Genomic DNA, 24792 nt, shown 5'->3' on the forward strand with positions numbered 1-24792 from the left:
ATAAACACAAAAATATTATTTATAGAGATATCTGTATAAACACATAAATATTATTTATACAGATATCTGTATGAACATATAAATATTTATACAGGTATCTGTATAAACACATGGATATTTATACAAGTATCTGTATAAACACATAAATGTTAATACAGATATCTGTATAAACAGAAAAATATTTATACAGGTATCTGTATAAACACAGAATTATTATTTGTACAGATCTCTGTATAAACATATAAGTATTATTTATACAGATATCTATATAAACATATAAGTATAATTTATACAGATATCTTTATAATTATATAAATATTTTTATACAGATATCTGTATAAACATATAAATATTATTTAAACAGATATCTGTATAAACTTATAAATATTATGTATACAGACATTGGTGTAAACATGTAATTATTATTTATACAGATATCTGTATAAACATATAAATATTTATTCAGATATCTGTATAAACATATTTATACAGATATCTGTAAAAACATAAAATTTATACTGATGTCTGTATTAACATATAAATATTAATACAGATGTCAGTATAAACATCTAAATATTTATACAGATTTGTGTATAAAGATATAAATATTTATACAGATGTCTATATAAACATTTAAATATTTATACAGATGACGGTATAAACATGTAAATATTTATACAAATGTCCGTATAAATGCGTAAATATTAATACAGAGGTCCGTAAAAACACGTAAATATTTACACAGATGTCCGTATAGACATGTAAATATTTACAGAGATGTCAATATAAACATGTAAATATTTACACATATGTCCATATAAACATGTAAATATTTACACAGATGTCAGTATAAAAATGTAAATATTTACAAAGATGTGGGTATAAGCATGTAAATATTTACACAGATATCTGTTTAAACTTGCAAATATTTACACAGATATCTGTTTATACAAACATGCAAATATTTTCACATATATCCGTATAAACATGTAAATATTTATACAGATATCTATATGACCAAGTTAATACTTATGCAGATATCTTTATAAACAAACATGTAAATATTTGTACAGATATCTGTATAAACATGTAAATATTTATAAAGACATCTGTATAAACATATAAATATACAGATATTTGTACAAACATGGAAGTATTTACATTGTTATCTAAATGAACATGTAAATATTTATACAGTTAACTGTATAAACATGTAATTATTTATACAGTTATCTGTACAAACATATAAATATTTATAAAGTTAACTGTATAATCATGTTAATATTTATACAGATATCTGTATAAAAATGTAAATATTATTTATACAGATATTTGTATAAACATGTAAATATTTTTTATACAGATATCTGTATTAACATGTAAATATTTCTATAGATACCTGTATAAACATATAAATATTAATACAGATATCTGTATAAACATGTAAATATACAGTTAACTGTATAAACATATAAACATTTGTACAGTTATCTGTATAAACATGTAAATATCATTTAAACAGATATCTGAATAAACATATAAATATTCATACAGATTTCTGCATAAACATATAAATATTTATTCAGAAAACTGTATAAACATACATTTATACACATATTTGTATAAACATATAAATATTTATACTGAAGTCTGTATAAACATATAAATATTTATACAGATGTCTGTGTAACATATAAATATTTATACAGCTATGTGTATAAACATATAAATATTTATACAGATGTCTGTATAAACATGTAAATATTTATAGCAATGTCTGTATAAACATATAAATATTAATACAGATGTCTGTATAAACACATATATATTTACAGTTGTCTGTATAAACATGTAAATATTTACACAGATGTCCATATACACATGTAAATATTTACACAGGTGTCCGTATAAACATGTAAATATTAACACATATGTCTGTATGAACTTGTAAATATTTACACAGATGTGTGTTTAAGCATGTAAATATTTACACAGATATCAGTTTAAACATTAAATATTTACACAGACATCTGTTTAAACATGCAAATATTTACACAGATATCTTTATTAACATGTAAATATTTATACAGGTATCTGTATACACATGTAAATGTTTATACACTTATCTGTATAAACAGTAAATATTTATACAGGTATCTGTATAAACATGTAAATATTTATACAGTTAACCATATAAACATGTAAATATTTATACAGATATCTGTATAAATATGTAAACATTATTTATACAAATATCTGTATGAACATTAAATATTATTCATAGAAATATCTGTATAAAAATGTAGTCATTATTTATACAGTTATTTGCATAAACACGTACCAATTATTTATACAGTTATCTGTATTAACATGTAAATATTTCTACAGATACCTGTATAAACATGAAAATATTTATACAAATATCTCTATAAATATGTAAGTATTTGTACAGTTAACTATATAAACATGTAAATATTTACAGTTAACTGTATAAACATGTAAATATTTATACAGTTATCCATATAAACATATAAATATACGGTTAACTCTATGATCATGTTAATATTTATGCATATATCTGTATAAACATGTAAATATTATTTATACAGATATTTGTATAAATATGTAAATATTTTTTATACAGATATCTATATTAACATGTAAATATTTATATAAATATCTGTAAAAACATATAAATATTAATACAGATATCTCTATAAACATGTAAAAATTTATACAGTTAACTGTATAAACGTGAAAATATACAGTTATCTGTATAAACAGGTAAAAATTATTTATGCAGGTATCTGTATAAACATGTAAATATTTATGCAGATATCTGTATAAACATGTAAAAATTATTTATACAGATATCTGTATAAACATGTAAGTATTTATGCAGATATCTGTATAAACATGTAAATATTTATATAGATATCTGTACAGACATGTAAATATTTATACAGTTAACTGTATAAACATGTAAATATTTATACAGATATCTTTATAAACATATCATTATTATTTTTACATATATCTATATAAACATATAAATATTTATAGTGAAGTCTGTATATACATTAAAATATTTATACTGATGTCTATATAAACATATAAATATTTAACCAGATGTCTGTATAAACATGTAAATATTTATACAGATGTCGGGATAAACATGTAAATATTTATAGAGATGTCTGTATAGAAATGTAAATATTTATACAAATGTCTGCCTAAAAATGTAAATATTTATACATATGTCGGTATAAATATTTAAATATTTACACAGATGTCCGTATAAACATGTAAATATTTACACAGATGTCCACATAACATATAAATATTTACACAGATATCCGTATAAAGTTGTTAATATTTACACAGATGTCTGAATAAACGTGTGAATATTTACAAAGATATCTGTATAAACATGTTAATATTATTTATAGACATATGAATATGAACATGTAAATATTATTTACACAGATACCTCTATAAACATGTTAATATCATTTATACAGATATCTGTGTAAACATGTGAATATTATTTATACAGGTATCTGAATAAATATATAAATATTATTAACACAGATATCTGTACAAACATATAAATATTTTTAATGCAGATATCTGCATAAACATATAAATATTATTTATACAGATATGTGTATAAACATATAAATATTATTTATACAGATATCTGTATAAACACATCAATAATATTTACACAGATAACTGTATAAACATATAAATATTATTAGCAGAGTTATCTTTAAAAAAATATAAATATTATTAGCACAGTTATCTGTATAAACATATAAATATTATTTACACAGATATCTGTATAAACATATAAAAATTATTTATATAGTTTCGTGTATAAATATAAAAATATTATTTATACAGATATCTGTATAAAATTGTAAATATTATTTATGCATACATCTGTATAAACATGTAAATATTAATTATACAGATAAGTGTATAAACTTGTAAATAAGATTTATACAGATATCTGTTTAAACACATAAATATTTATAGAGATGTCTGTATAAACATGTAAATATTTACACAAATGACTGTATGAACAGGTAAATATTTATACAGGTATCTGTATAAACAATTAAATATTTATACAGATATCTGTATAAACATGTAAATATTATTTATATAGATATCTGTATAAACATAGAAATATTATTTATACAGATATCTGTATAATCAAAAGTGTTATTTATACTGATATCTGTATAAGCATATCAACATTATTTATACTGATATCAGTATAAACCAACATGTAAATATTTATACAGATATCTGTATAAACATGTAATTATTTATACAGATATCTGTATATCCATGTAAATATTTATACACATATCTGTACAAACATGAAAATATTTATACAGTTAGGTGTAAAAACATGTAAACATTTATAAAGATATCTGTATAAACAGGTAAATATTTATACAGATATCTGCAAAACATGTAAATATTTTTACAGATATCTGTATGAACACTTAAATATTTATACAGATATCTATATAAACCTGTAAATATTATTTATACAGATATCTGTATGAACATGTAGATATTATTTATACAGATATCTCTATCAACACATAATTATTATTTATACAGATATATGTAAAAACAAAAAATATTATTTATACACATATCTGTATAAAACTGTAAATATTACTGATAGAGATATCGGTATAAGCATATAAATATTACTCATACAGATACCTGTATAAACAGGTAAATATTATTCATATAGATATCTGTATAGACAAACATGTAAATATTTATACAGATATGTGTATATGCATGTAATTATTTGTAGATACAACTTTATAAACATGTAAATATTATTAATACAGATATCTGTATTAACATGTAAATATTATTTATACAGATATCGGTATGAAATTGTAAATATTATCTATACAGATATCTGAATAAACATGTAAATATGATTTAAACAGATATGTGTATAAACACAGAAATATTATTTATACAGTTATCTGCATAAACACATAAATATTTATAGAGATGTCTGCATAAACACGGAAATATTTATACAGATGTATGTATAAGAATGCAAATATTTACACAGATGTCGGTATAAACATGTAAATACTTACGCAGACGTCCGTATAAAAATGAAAATATTTACACAGATGTCTGAGTAAACATGTAAATATTTATACAGAGGTCTCTATAAACATGTAAATATTTACACAGATGTCTGTTTATGCATGTAAATATTTACACAGATATCTGTTTAAACATGTAAATATATACACAGATATCTGTATAAACATGCAAATATTTACACAGATATCTGTATAAACATGGAAATATTTATACAGATATCTGTATAAACATGTTAATATTTATATAGATATCTGTATAAACAAACATGTAAATATTTATACAGATATCTGTATAAACATGTAAATATTGATACACATATCTGTATAAACATGTAAATACTCATACAGTTAACTGTATAAACATGTAAATATTTATAAAGATAACTGTATAAACATGTAAATATTATTTATACACATATCTGTATGAACAAGTAAATATTATTTATAAAGATATCTGTATAAACATGTAAATATTATTTATTCACATATTTGCATAAACATGTAAATATTATTTATACAGATATCTGTATTAACATGTAAATATTTATACAGATATCTGTATAAACATGTAAATATTTACACAGATATCTGTATAGATATATAAATATTTATAGACACATCTTTATATACATTTAAATATTTATAAAGATATCTGTATAATTATTTATATGTATATACATATATCTGTATAAACACATAAATATTTATACATTTATCTATATAAACAGATATGTATTTATACAGATATCTGTATAAACACATATATATTCACACAGATGTCTGTATGAACACATAAATATTATTCTTGCAGATAGCTGTATAAACAAATAAATATTATTTTTACAGATATCTTTATAAACATATAAATATTATTTATACATATATCTGTATAAATATATCCATATTATTTATACAGATATCTGTATAAATATATAAATAGTATTTATACAGATGTGTGTAAACATATAAGTATTATTTATACAGATATCGGTACAAACATTAAATATTATTTACACAGATATCTGTATAAACATATAAATATTATTTATAGAGATATTTGTGTAAACATATAAATATTTATACAGATATCGGTATAAACAATATGCTGATGTTATGCTGATGTCTGCATAAACATATAAATATTTATACAGATGTCTGTATCAACTTATAAATATTTATACAGATATCTGTATAAACACGTAAATATTTACACAGATATCTGTATAAACATGAAAATATTAATCATACAGAGCTTTGTAAAAACATGTAAATATTATTTATACAGATATCTGTGTAAACATATAAATATTTATACAGATATCTGTGTGAACATGTAAATGTTTATACAGATGTCTGTGTAAACATGTAAATGTTTATACAGATGTCTGTGTAAACATGTAAATGTTTATACAGATGCCTGTATAAACATGTAAATGTTTATACAGACATCTGTATAAACATGTAAATATTTATACAGATATCTGTATACACATGTAAATTTTAATTATACAGATATCTGGACAAACATAAACATATTATTTATACAGATATCTGTATAAACATATCAATATTATTTATACAGATATCTGTAAAAACATATAAATATTATTTATAATGATATCTGTACAAACATATCAAGATTATTTTTACAGATATCTGTATAAACATATCAATAATATTTATACAGATATCTGCATAAACATATAAATATTATTTACACAGGTATCAGTATAAACATATATGTATTATTTATGCAGATATCTCTATAAACATATCAATGTTATTTATACAGTTATGTGTATTAACATTTAAATATTATATTTACAGATATCTGTATAAATATATAAATATTATTTATACCAATATATGTATAAACATATAAATATTATTTATATAGATATGTGTATAAACATATAAATATTATTTATATAGATTCCTATGTAAACATATCAATATTATTTATACAGATATCTGTATAAACCAACATGTAAATATTTATACAGTCATCTGTATATACATGTAAATATTTATACAGATATCATTATAATGATGTAAATATTATTGATTCAGATAGGTGTAGAAACATGCAAATAATATTTAAACAGATATCTGTATAAACACGTAAAGATTTATACAGATGTCTTTATTAACATGTAAATATTTACACAGATGTCTGTGAAAACATGAAAATATTTATACAGATATCTGTAGAAACATGTAAATATTTATACAGATATACGTATAAACAAACATGTAAATATTTATACAGATATCTGTATAAACAAACATGTAAATATTTAAAAAGTTATCTGTATAAACATGTAAATATTATTTATACAGATATCTATATGAATATGTAAATATTATATATACAGACGTCTGTGTAAACATGTAAATATTATTTATACAGAAATCTGTGTTAACATGTAAATATTATTTAAACAGATGTCGGTATAAACATGTAAATATTATTTCTACAGATATCTGTATAAACATTATATAAATATTAGTTATTGATATATCTGTATAAGTATATAAATATTATTTATACCGATATCTGCATAAACAAATAAATATTTATACAGGTATCTGTATAAATATATAAATATTTATACAGATATGAGTATATACTTATAAATATTTATACAGATATCTGTATAAACACATTAATATTTATAAAGATATCTGTATAAACACATTAATATTTATACAGATATCTAAATAAACACACATCTCTTTATAGAGATATCTGTATAAACACATAAATATTCGTACAGATATCTGTATAAACACATAAATAATATATTTATACAGATATCTGTTTAAACACATAAATATTATTTATACAGATATCTGTATAAACACATAAATATTATTTATACAGATATCTGTATAAACACATAAATATTATTTATACAGATATCTGTATAAACTTATAAATATTATTTATACAGATATCTGTATAAACATATAAATATTATTTATACAGATATCTGTATATACAAATAAATATTATTTTTGCAGATATCTGTATAAATATATGAATATTATTTACACAGATATCTGTATAAACTTATAAATATTATTTATACAGATATCTGTATAAACTTATAAATATTATATATACACATATCTGTATGAACATATAAATATTTATACTGATATCTGTACAAATATATAAATATTTCAACAGATATCTGTATAAACACATAAATATTATTTATACAGATATCTGTATAAACTTATAAATATTATTTATACAGATATCTGTATAAACATATAAATATTATTTATACAGATATCTGTATATACAAATAAATATTATTTTTGCAGATATCTGTATAAATATATGAATATTATTTACACAGATATCTGTATAAACTTATAAATATTATTTATACAGATATCTGTATAAACTTATAAATATTATATATACACATATCTGTATGAACATATAAATATTTATACTGATATCTGTACAAATATATAAATATTTCAACAGATATCTGTATAAACACATAAATATTATTTATACGGATATCTGTGTAAACGTGTAAGTATAATTTATACAATACAGATATCTGTATAAACATATAAATATTACTTATGCAGATATCTTTATAAACATATAAATATTATTTATACCGATATCTGCATTTACATATAAATATTATTTATACAGATATCCGTATAAACATATTAATATTATTCATACAGATATCTGTAAACATATAAACGTTATTTATACAGATATCTATATAAATATATAAATATTCACACAGATATTTGTATAAACATATAAATATTTATTCAGATATCTGTACAAACATATATTTATACAGATATCTGTATAAACATATTTATTCAGATGTCTGTATAAACATATAAATATTTATACAGATGTCTGTATAAACATGTAAATGTTTATAGCAGTGTCTGTATAAACATATAAATATTAATACAGAAGTCTGTATAAACACATAAATATTTACACAGTTGTCTGTATAAACATGTAAATATTTACACAGATGTCCATATAAACATGTAAATATTTACGCAGATGTCTGTATAAACATGTAAATATTTACGCAGATGTCCATATAAACATGTAAATATTAACACAGAAGTCCGTATAAAAATGTAAATAGTTACACAGATGTCCGTATAAACGTAAACCTTTACACAGAGGTCTGTATATACATGTAAATATTTAGACAGATGTCTGTATAAACATCTAAGTATTTACACAGATATCTGTTAATACATGCAAATATTTGCACAGATATCTGTATAAACATGTAAATATTTATACAGCTATCTGTATAAACATTTAAATATTTATACATATATGGGTATAAACATGCAGATATTTAAACAGTTATCTGTATAAACATGTAAATATTATTTATACAGATATCTATATGAACATGTAAATATTATTTATACAGAAGTATATATAAACATGTAAATATTATTTACACAGATATCCGTATAACCATCATATAAATATTATTTATACAGATATCTGTATAAGCATAAAAATACTATTTATACAGATATTTGAATAAACATATAAATATTTACACAGCTATCTGTATAAACATATAAATATTTATACAGATATCTGTATATACATATAAATATTTATGCAGATATCTGTATAAACACATAAATATTAATAGATTTATCTGTATAAACACGTAATTATTTAGACAGATATCTGTATAAACAGATAAATATTTATACAGATATCTGTATAAATATATCAATATTATTTATACAGATATCTGTATAAACATATAGATATTATTTATACAGATATCTGTATAAATATACCGATATTATTTATACAAAAATCTGTATAAACCAACATGTAAGCATTTATGCAGATATCTGCATAAATATGTAAATATTTATGCAGATGTCTGTACAAATATGTAAATATTTACACAGATATCTGTATGAACATGTAACTTTTTATTCAGATATCTGTATAACTTGTAAATATTTATACAGTTAATTGTATAAACATATAAATATTTATACAGATATCTGCATAAACATGTAAATATTTATACAGATATCCGTATAAACATGTAAATATTTACAAAGTTATCTGGATAAACATGTAAATATTTATACAGATAGCTGTATAAACACCTAAATATTTATACAGCTATCTGCATAAACATATAAATATTATTTATACGGATATCTATATAAACATATAAATATTTCTACAGACATATGAATAAATTTATAAATATGATTTATACAGATATCGGTATAAACATATAAATATTTATGTAGATAAATGTATAAACATATAAATATTTATACAGATAACTGCATGAACATATAAATATTTATACAGATATCTGTATAAACACATAAATATTTATACAAATATCTGTATAAAAATTAAATATCATTTATAAAGATATCTGTATAAATGTATAAATATTATTTCTACAGATATCTGTATAAACATATGAATATATTTTTACGGATATCTGTATCAACATATAAAGATTATACAGATATCTGTATAAACATAAATATTATTTATACAGATGTCTGTATATACATAGAAATATTATTTATATAGATATCCATATAAATATATAAATATTATTTATATAGATATCTGTATAAATATATAAATATTATTTATAGAGATATCTGTATAAACATATAAATATATACATATTTATCCGTATAAACATATAAATACGTATACAGATATCTGTATGAACTTATAAATATTCATAAAGTTATCTGTATGAACACATAAATATTATTTATATAGATATCTGTATAAACATAAATATTATAATAAAGAAATCTGTATAAATATAAATATTATTTATAGAGATATCTGCATAAATATCTAAATATTATGTATACAGTTGTCTGTATAAACATATAAACATTATTCATACAGATATCTGTATAAACATATAAATGTTATGTATACAGATATCTGTAAACATATAAATATTATTTTTACAGATATCTGTATGAACATATAAATATTATTTATACAGATATCTGTATAATCTTATAAATATATTTGCATATATCTGTATAAACTTATAATTATAGAGATATCAGTATGAACATATAAATATTTATACAGTTATATGTAAAAACACATAAACATTATTTATATAGATACATGTATAAACATATAAATATTATTTATAGGTATATCTGTATAAACCTATAGATATTATTTATACAGATATCTGTATAAACATATAAATATTTATACAGATAACTCTATAAGCATACAAATATTTATGCAGATATCAGGTAAAACATTTAAATATTATTTGTATAGATATATGTATAAACATATAATTATTATTTATACTTTTATCTGTATAAACTTATAAATATTATTTATACAAACATCTGTATAAACATAATTATTATGTATACACTTATCTGTATAAACATATAAATATTATTTACACAGATATCTGTTTAAACATTAAAATATTATTGATACAGACATCTGTATTAACATATAAATTTTATTTATACTGATATCTGTATAAACATAAATATTATTTAAACAGGTATCTGTATAAACATGTAAATAATATTTATACATTTTTCTGTATAAACATATGAATATTAATTATACAGATATCTGTATATACATATAAAAATTATTTATACAGATATCTGTATAAACATATAATTATTATTTAAACTGATAACTGTATAAACATATTTAGATGATTTAGACAGATATGTGTAAATATTTATATTATTTATACAGATATCTGTATAAATATATAAATATTATTATACAGATATCTGTATACATATATAAACATTATTTATACAGATGTCTGTATAAACATATAAATATTATTTATACAGATATCTCTATAAACATATAAATATTATGTATACAGACATGTGTATAAACATATAAATATTTATACAGATATCTGTATACATATATGGATATTTTTATACAGATATCTGTATAAACATATAAATATTATTAATACAGATAACTGTATAAACATATAAATATTATTTACACAGATATCTGTGTAAACATATGAATATTATTTATACAGATATCCATATAAACATATAGATATTCTTTATAGAGATATCTGTATAATCATATAAATACATATACATATATCTGTAAAAACCTATAAATATTTATAGAGTTGTCCGTATGAACATATAAATATTTATACTGATATCTGTATGAACATAGAAATATTTATACAGATATCTGTATGAACATATAAATATTCTTTACACCGATATCTGTGTAAACATATTAATATTATTTATACAGATATCTGTATAAACAGATAAATATTATTTTTACTGATATCGGTATATACATATAAATATTATTTATACAGATATCTGTGAAAACATATAAATATTTACACAGATAATTGTATAAACATGTAAATATTCATACAGATAACTGTATAAACATATAAATATTTATACAGATATCTGTAAACATATAAACATTTTTGCAGTTAACTGTATAAAAATATACATATTTACACAGACATCTGTAAAAACATATTTGTATTATTTTTACAGATATTTCTATAAACATAAATATTATTTATACAGATATCTGTATAAACATATAAATATTATTTATACAGATAGCTGTATATACAGATAAATATTATTTTTACAGACATCTGTATAAACATATAGATATTATTTATACAGATATATGTATAAAAATATAAATATTTACCGATAACTGTAAAAACATATACATATTTTTGCAGATAAGGGTAAAAACATATTAATATTTAAACAGATATCAGTATATTCATATAAATATTATTTATACATATATATAAACATAATTATTATTTGTACTGATATCTGTATAAACAAATAAATATTACATATAAAGACATCTGTATAAACATATAAATATTATTTATACAGATATCTGTATAAACATACAAATATTATTTATACAGATATCTGTATAAACATATAAATATTATTTATACAGATAACTCTATAAACATATAAATATTATTTTTACATATATCTCTATAAACGTATAAATATTATTTATACAGATATCTTTATAAACATATAAATATATTTTTTCTACAGATATCTGCATAAACATATAAATATTAATTATACAGATTTCTGTAGAAACATATAAATATTATTTATACGGATATCTCTATAAACATATAAATATTATTTATACAGATATGTCTATAAACATGTAAATAATATTCATACAGAAAACTGTATAAACATATAAATATTATTTATACAGATATCTGCCTAAACATATAAATATTACTTATATAGATATATCTATAAACATATAAATATTATTTTCACAGATATTTGTATAGTCATATAAGTATTATTTATACCGATGTACGCAAAAGCAAATAAAAATTGTTTTTACAGATATCTGTATAAGCATATAAATATTATTTATACAAATATTAGAAAAAACATATAAATATTATATTTACAGGTATCTGTATAAACATATATAAATAGGAATATAGGTATAAACATATAAATATTAATACAAATATCACTATAAACATATAAATATTTCTACAGATATCTGTGAAAACGTATAAATATTATTAAAACAGATATATGTATAAACATATAATTATTATTTATACAGATATCTCTATAAACATATTAATATTATTTGTATATATATCTGTATAAACATATAAATATTATTTATACAGTTATCTCTGTAAACATATAAATATTATTTATACAGATATCTGTATAAACATATAAATATTATTTATAGAGATATTTGTATAAACATGAATATTTATAATACAGATATCAATATAATCATATAATTATTTATAAAGATAACTCTATTAACATATAAATATTTATACAGATAAATGTATAAACATATAACTATTTATACAGATATCTGTATAAACATAATAATATTTATACAGTTACCTTTATAACAATATAAATATTTTTTACAAAGATATTTGTATAAACATATAAATATTATTTATACTGATATCTTTATAAACATAAAAACATTATTTTTACAGATATCTGAATAAACATATAAATATTATTTATACAAATATCTGTGTAAACATAAATATTATTTATAATTGCATCTGTATAAACATAAAAATATTACTTATAGAGGTAACTGTATAAACATATAAATATTATTTGTACAGATATCTGCATAATCATATAAATATATATGCATATATCTGTATAAACTTATAAATATTTATAGAGATATCAGTATGAACATATAAATATTTATACAGATATCTGTATGAACATAAAAGTATTATTTATACACATATCTGTATAAAGATAAAAATATTATCTATGCAGATATCTGTATAAATATATAAATATTATTTATACAGATACCTGTATAAACAAATAAATATTACTTATACAGATATCTGTATAAACATATACATATTATCTATTCAGATATCTCTATAAATATATAAATATTATTTATACAAATATTGGTAGAAACATATAAGTTTTATTTATACAGATATATGTATAAGCACATAAATATTATTTATACAGACATCTGTATAAGCATATAAATAATATTTATCCAAATATCTGTAAAAACATATAAATATTATTTTTACGGATATCTGCATAAACATGTATATTAATAGAGATATTTGCAAAAACATATAAATATTAATGCAGATATCTGTATAAATATATAAATATTTATACAGATACCTGTATAAACATATAGATATAATTTATACAGATATCTGTATAAACATAAATATTATTTAAACAGGTATCTGTATAAACATATAAATATTATTTAGACGGATATCTGTATAAACGTATAAATATTTACGGATAACTTTATAAACATATAAATATTTATAGAGATAACTGTATAAAATTATAAATATTTATACAGATATCTCTATAATCATATATATATCATTTGTACAAATATATGTATAAACATATAGTTATTATTTATACTTATATCTGTATAAACATGTAAATATTATTTATACAGACATCTGTATAAACATATAAATATTATTTATACAGATATCTCTATAAACTTATAAATATTATTTATACCGTTATCTGTATAAACATGTAAATATTTTTTATACAGATATCAGTATAAACATATAAATATTATTTATAAAGATATCTGCATAAACAGAGAAATATTATTTATTCAGATATCTGTAGAATCATACAGATATATATACATATATCTGTATAAACCTATAAATATTTATAGAGATATACATATGAACATATAAATATTTATACAGATATCTGTATGAACATAAAAATATTTATACAGATATCTGTATGAACATATAAGTATTATTTATACACATATCTGTATAAAGATATTAATATTATTTATACTGATATCTGTATAAACATATAAATATTATTTATACAGATATCTGTATAAACATATAAATATTATTTATACAGATATCTGTATAAACATATAAATATTATTTATACAGATATCTGTATAAACATACAGATATTCTTTAACACATATATGTATAACCATATAAATATTTACAGATATCTTTATAAACACATAAATATTTATACAGATAACTGCATAAACATATAAATATTTATACAGATATCAGTATAATCATAAAACTATAATTTTTAGAGATATATGTATAAACATATAATTATTATTTATAATGATATCTGTATAAACATATCAATAATATTTAAACAGACATCAGTATAAACATATAAATATTATTTATACAGATATCTATATAAACATATAAATATTATTTACACAGGTATCTGTATAAACATATAAATATTACTTATACAAATATCTGTATAAACATTGAAATATTATTTATACAGATATCTGTATAAACATATAAATATTATTTATACAGATATCTGTATAAACATATAAACATTTTTTCTACAGATATGTGTTTAAATATATAAATACTATGTAAAAAGCTATCTCTATAAATATAGAAATATTAAATGAACAGGTATCTGAATAAATATATAAATATTATTTATACACATATCTGTATAAACATATAAATATTATTTATAGAGATATCTGTAAATACATGTAAATATTATTTATACGGCTATGTTTATAAACATATAGATATTATTTATATGGACATCTGTATCCACATATAAATATTATTTATACAGATATCTGCATAAACATATAAATATTTATGCAGATATCTGTATGAATATATAAATATTTAGACAGATATCTATATAGACATATAAATATTATTTATACAGTTATCAGTGTAAACATATAAATATTAATGAAACATATATCTGTATAAACATATAAATTTTATTTCTACAGATATATGTATAAACAGATAAATACATTTTTAGATATCTGTATCAACATATAAATATTATTTTTGCAGATGTCTCTATAAATATAAATAATGTTTATACAGATATCTTTATAAACATATAAATATTATTTATACAGATATCCATATATACATATAAATAATATTTATACAGATATCTGTATAAACACATAAATATTATTTATAGAGATATCTGTATAAAAATATAAACATATATAAAGATATCAGAATAAACCTATAAATATTTATACGGATACCTGTATGAATATATAAATATTTATACAGTTACCTGTATAAACATATAAATATTATTTATATAGATACCTGTTTAAACATACAGATATTATTTATACAGGTATCTGTATAAAGAGATAGATAATATTTATACACATATCTGTATAAACGTATAAATATTATTTATAGAGTTACCTGTATAAACGTGTAAATATTAGTTACACAGATTTCTGTATGAAGGTATAAATATTATTTATAAAGATATCTGTATATACATATAAATAATATTTACACAGGTATCTGTATAAATATATAAATATTATTTATACTGATATCTGTATAAACATGTAAATATTATTTATACAGATATCTGTGTAAAAATATAAATATTATATTTATATATATAAAGATATATATAAATATTATATTCATATATATAATGATATATATAAATATTATAATATATAAATAAATATTCTTTATACAGATATCTGTATAAAGATATAAATATTATTTTGAAAGATATCTATATAAACATATAAATATTATGTATACACATATCTGTATAAACATATAAATATTATGTATACAGATATCTGTCTAAACATATAAATATTATTTATACAGATATCTCTATAAACATATAAATATTATTATACCTATATCTGTATATACGTAAATATTATTTTATAGATGTCTTTATAAACATATAAATGTTATTTGTACAGATATCTGTATAAACATATAAATATTTATACAGTGAACAGTATAAAAATATAAACATTTATATAGATAACTTTATGAACATATAAATATTTATACAGAAAACTGTATAGACACATAAATATTAATGCATAAATCTGTATAAACATATAAATATTTATAAAGATATCTGTATAAACATATAAATATTATTCATACAGCTATCTGTATAATCATGTAAATATTATTTATACGGATATCTGCATAAACGTATAAATATTATATATACAGATAGCTGTATAACCATGTAAATATTATTTATGTAGATATCTGTATAAACATATAAATAATATCTATACTGATATCTGTATAAATATTACTATTATTTATACAGATATCTGTAGAAACATAAATATTATATATAGAGATATCTGTATAAACATTCAAATATTATTTATACAGATATTTTTATAAACATATATATTATTTATAGAGACATGTGTGCAAACGTAAAAAAATTTATATAGATATCTGAATAAGTATATAAATATGCAGATATCTGTATAAATATATAAATATTATTTATGCAGATATCTGCAGAAACATATAAATATTATTTATAAAGATATCCGTACTGATATATGTATAAAAAATTTTTATATGCTTATACATAATAAATAATACTTATATGATTATGCAAATATCTGTATAAATAATATATATGTTTATAGAGATATATGTATAAATAATATTTATATGTTTATGCAGATATCTGTGTAAACAATATTTATATATTTGTACAGATATCTGCATAAATAATATTTATGTTTATACAGATATCTCTGTAAACAATATATATATGTTTAAACAGATATCTTTATACATAATCTTTATATATTTATACAGATATCTGTATAAATAATATTTATATGTTTATACAGATATCTGTATAAATAATGTTTATATGTTTATACAGATATCTGTATAAATATTTATATGTTTTCACACTTAACTGCATAAATATTTATAAGTTAATTCAGTTTTCTGTATAAATAATTATATGATTATACCGATATCTGTATAAATAATGTTTAAATGTTTACACAGATGTCTGTATAAATAATATTTATATGTTTATACAGATGTCTTTATAAATATTATTTCTATGTTTATAAAGATATCTGTATAAATAATATTTATATGTTTATACAGATATCTCTATAAATAATATTTATATGTTATACAGATATCTTTATGAATAATATTTATATGTTTATATATGACTGCAGAAATAAGGTTTATATGTTTATACTGATAACTTTATAAATAATATTTATATATTTATAGAGAAAATGGTTTATTCAGATGACTGTATAAATATTATTTATATGTTTACAGAGATATCTGTATGAATAATATTTATGTTTATATAGATAGCTGCATAAATAACATTTATATATTTATACAGATATCTGTATAAAATATATTTATATGTTTATGCAGATATCTCTATAAATGATATGTGTATGTTTAAAAAGATTTTTGTGTAATTAATATATATTCATTTATACAGATATCTGTATAAATAGTATTTATGCTTATACAAATATCTATATAAATAATATTTATATGTATAAACAGATATCTGTTTAAATATTTATATGTTTACAGATATCTGTATAAATATATGTTTATACAGTAAACTGTATTAATATTTCTGTTTATACAGATATCTGTATATATATTTTTATGTTTAAAAATGTATGTGTATAAATAATATTTATATGTTTATACAGATATCTGCATAAATAATATTTATATGTTTATACAGATATCAGTATAAATAATGTTTATATGCTTATACAGATATCTGTATAAAAAATGTTTATACGTTTATACAGATAACTGTATAAATATTTGTATGTTTATAGAGATATGTTTATAAATAATATTTATATGTTTATACACATATCTGAATACATAATATTTATATGTTTATATAGATATGTGTATACATAATATTTGAATGTTTATATACATATCTGTTTAAATAACATTTATATGCATATACAGATATCTGTATAACTAATATTGATATGTTTATACAAATATCTGTATACATAATATTTATATGATTTAGAGATATTGGTATAAATAATATTAATAGGTTTATATAGATAAGGGTATACATAATATTTACGTGTTTATACTCATATCTGTGTACATAATATTTATTTGTTTCTGTAGATATCTATTTAAACAATATTCATAGGTTTATTCAGATGTCTGTATAAATATTATTTATATGTTTACAGAGATATCTGTATGAATAATATTTATGTTTATATAGATAGCTGCATAAATAACATTTATATGTTTATACAGATATCTGTATAAAAATATTTATATGTTTATGCAGATATCTCTATAAATGATATGTATATGTTTAAACAGATTTTTGTGTAAATAATATTTATTCATTTGTACAGATAACCGTATAAATAATATTTATGCTTATACAAATATCTATATAAATAATATTTATATGTATAAACAGATATCTGTATAAATATTTATATGTTTACAGATATCTGTATAAATATATGTTTATACAGTAAACTGTATTAATATTTCTGTTTATACAGATATCTGTATATATAATATTTTTATGTTTAAAAAGGTATGTGTATAAATAATATTTATATGTTTATACAGATATCTGTATAAATAATATTTATATGTTTATACAGATATCAGTATACATAATATTTATATGTTTATATAGATATCTGTAAAAATAATGTTTATATGTTTATACAGATATCTGTACCAATAATTTTTATATGTTTACAGAGATAAGTGTATAAATAATATTTATATGTTTATACAGATATCTGTATAAATAATGTTTATATGTTTATACTGATATCTGTACAAATAATTTTTATATGTTTACAGAGATTTGTGTATAAATATTATTTATATGTTTATACAGATATCTGTATAAATAATATGTATATGTTTACAAAGATATATGTATAAATATTTATATGTTCATACAGATGTCTGTATTAATATTTATATGTTTATACAATATCTGTTTTAATATTTATATATCTATACACATGTCTGTATGAATAATATTTATATATTTATATAGCTATCTGTATAAATAATATTTATATGTTCATACAGATATCTGTATAAATATTTGTATATTTATACAGATTTCTGTATAAATAATATTTGAATATTTTTACAGCTGTCGGTATAAATCATATTTATATGTTTATACATATATCTGTATAAATAAGATTTATATGATTATACAGATATCTGTATAAAGAATATATATATGTTCATACACAAATCTGTATAAAAAACATTAATATTTAAACACATATTTATATAAATAATATTTATATGTTTATACAGATATCTGTATAAATAATATTGATATATTTATACAGATATCTGTTTAAAAAATATTTATGTTTATACAGATATCTGTTTAAAAAAGTATTTACATGTTTATACAGATATCTGTATAAATAATATTTAAATATTATACAGATATCTGTATTAATAATATTTATATATTTATACAGATAACTGTCTTAATAATATTTACATGTTTATACTCATATCTGTATAAATAATATTTACATCTTTATAAAGATATCTGTATAAATATTTGTGTGTTTACAGATATCTGTATAAATATTTATAAGTTTATACAGTAAACTGAACAAATATTTATGTGTTTATACAGATATCAGTATAAATAATATTTGTATGTATAAAAAGATATCTGTATAAATGATATTCATATGTTTATACAGATTTCTGTATAAAAATATTTATATGTTTACACAGATATCTGTATAAATAATATTTATATGTTTATACAGATATCTCTATAAATAATATTTATATTTTATACAGATATCTGTATAAATAATATTTATAGGTTTACACAGATATCTGTATAAATAATATTTATATGTTTACACAGATATCTGTATAAATAATATTTATCTGTTTACACAGATATCTTTGTAAATAATATTTATATGCTTATACAGATATCTGTAGAAATGATATTAATATGCTTATACAGATATCTGTATAAATGATATTTATATGTTTATACAGCTTTCTGTATAAATAATATTTATAGGCTTTTACAAATATCTGTATAAATAGTTTTTATGTTTATACAGATATCTGTATACATAATATTTATATTTTTATAAAGATATCTGTATACATAATATTTATATGTTTATACAGATATCTGTATACATAATATTTATAGGTTTTTCTAGATATCTGTTTAAACAATATTTATAGGTGTATAAAGATATCTGTGTCAATAATACTTATATGTTTATACAGATATCTGTTTAAATAATATTTATATGATTTAGAGATATCTGTATAAATAATATATGTTTATATAGATAACTGTATACATCATATTTATGTGTTTATACAGATGTCTGTATACATAATATTTATATGTTTGTATAGATATTTGTTTAAATAATATTCACAGGTTTATTTTGATGTCTGTAGAAATATTATTTATATGTTTATACAGATATCTATATAAATAATATTTATATGTTTATACACATATATTTATAAATAATATTTATATATTTATACAGATATCAGTATGAATAATATTTATATGTTTATGCAGATATCTGTATGAATAATATTTATATGTTTACACAGATATCTGTATAAATAATATTTATATGTTTATGCAGATATCTCTATGAATAATATTTCTATGTTTATAAAGATATCTGTATGAATAATATTTATATGTCTATACAGATATCTGTATAAATAATGTTCATATGTTTATAGAGATAACTGTATAAATAATACTTATATGTTTATACAGATATATGTATAAATAATATTAATATGTTATACAGAAATCTGTATAAATAACATTTATATGTTTATACAGATGTTTGCACAAATAATATTTGCATATATAAGCATAAGTCTCTATATATAATATTTATATGCTTATAAAGATTTGTGTATAAATAATATTTACATGTTTATAAGGGTTTCCGTATAAACAATATTTATATGTTTATAAAGATGTCTCTATAATTAATATTTAAATGCTTATACAGATATCTGTATAAATCATATTCATGTGGTTATACAAATATCTGTATAAATAATATTTACATGTTTATACAGATATCAGTGTAAATAATATTTATATGTTTAAGCAGATATCTCTATAAATCATATTTATACTTATATACAGATGTCGGTATAAATAATATTTTTACGATTATACAGATACTTGTATAAATATTATTTATATGTTTATACAGATATCTGTATAAATAATATTTATATATTTATACAGATACCTGTATAGATAATATTTATATGTGTATAGGGATATCTGTATAAATAGTATTTATATGTTTATACAAATAGCTGTATAAATATTTATACATTTATATAGATATTGGAATAAATATTTATATGTTTATACAGTAAACTGCACAAATATTTATATGTTTATACACATATCTGTATAAATAATATTTGTATGTTGAAACAGATATGTGTAAATAATATTTATATGTTTGTGCAGATATCTGTATAAATAATATTTATACATTTATACAGATATCTTCATTAATAATATTTATATGTTTATAGAGATATCTGTAGAAATAATATTTATAAGTTTATAAAGATACCTGTATAAATATTTATATTTTTATACAGATATCTGTATGAATATTTATATGTTTATACAGTAAGCAGTATAAATATTTATATGTTTATACAGATATCTGTATAAATAATATTTAAATATTTATACAGATATCTGTATAAAAATTATTTATATGTTTGTAAAGATATCTGTATAAATAGTATTTATATGTTTTTACAGATATCTGTATAAGTAATATTTATATATTTATGCAGATATCTGTATTAATAATATTTATATGTTTATACAGATATCTGTATAAATAATATTTATATGTTTATCAAGATATCTGTATAAATAATATTTATATGCTTATACAAATATCTGTATAAATAATATTTATATGCTTATACAGATATCTGTATAAATAATATTTATATGTTTATACAGATACCTGCCTAAATAATATTTATATATTTATACAAATATCTGTATAAATAATATTTATATATTTATACATATATCTGTATAAATATTATATATAGTTTTATACAGATATATTTATAAATAATATTTACACGTTTATGCACATGTCTGTATAAATAATATATGTTTATACAGATGTCTGTATTAACCATATATATGTCCATATACAGATGTCTGTATAAATAATATTTATGTGTTTATACAGAAGTCTGTAAAAATAATATTTTTATGTTACCAGATATCTGTATAAATAATATTTATATGTTCATGAAGATATCTGAATGAATATTATTTTTTTCTACAGATACCTGAATAAATAATATTTATGTTTATATAGATATCTGCATAAATAATATTTATATGTTTATACAATAATCTGTATAAATATTTTTATTTTTATACAGATATCTGTATAAATATTTTCATTTTTATACAGATATCTGTATAAATACTTATATGTTTATACATATATCTGTATAAATAATATTTATATGTTTATACAGATATCTGTATAAATAATGTTTATATGATTATACAGATAACTGTATAAAGTATTTATACATATATACCGATACCTGCATAAATAATATTTACACCTTTATACAGATGTCTGTATAAATAATATATATATGTTTATAGAGATGTCTGTTTAAACTATATTTATATGCTTATACAGATATCTGAATAAATAATATTTATATGTTTATACCGATGTCTTTAAAAATAATATTTATACGTTTATACAGATATCTATATAAATAATATTTATTTGTTTATACACGTATCTGTATACAGTATATACTAGATATATTGGGTATTTTGATATTTAATAGACAGTATTACATATATATTTCATGTACTTTGATATTTTATGTTCAGTATTTAATATACATTTGGGTTACTTTGATATTTTATGTACAGTATATAATACATATTTGGGGTTTTTGAAATTTTGTGTACAGTATATAATACATATTTGGTGTACTTAGATATATTATGTACAGTGTATAATACCTATTTGGAGTACTTTTATGTTTCATACACAGTATTTAATATATATTTGGGGAACTTTGAAATTTTA

The sequence above is a fragment of the Pan troglodytes genome, chromosome 22 (assembly GCF_028858775.2).
Source record: "Pan troglodytes isolate AG18354 chromosome 22, NHGRI_mPanTro3-v2.0_pri, whole genome shotgun sequence".
Lineage (NCBI taxonomy): Eukaryota > Metazoa > Chordata > Mammalia > Primates > Hominidae > Pan > Pan troglodytes.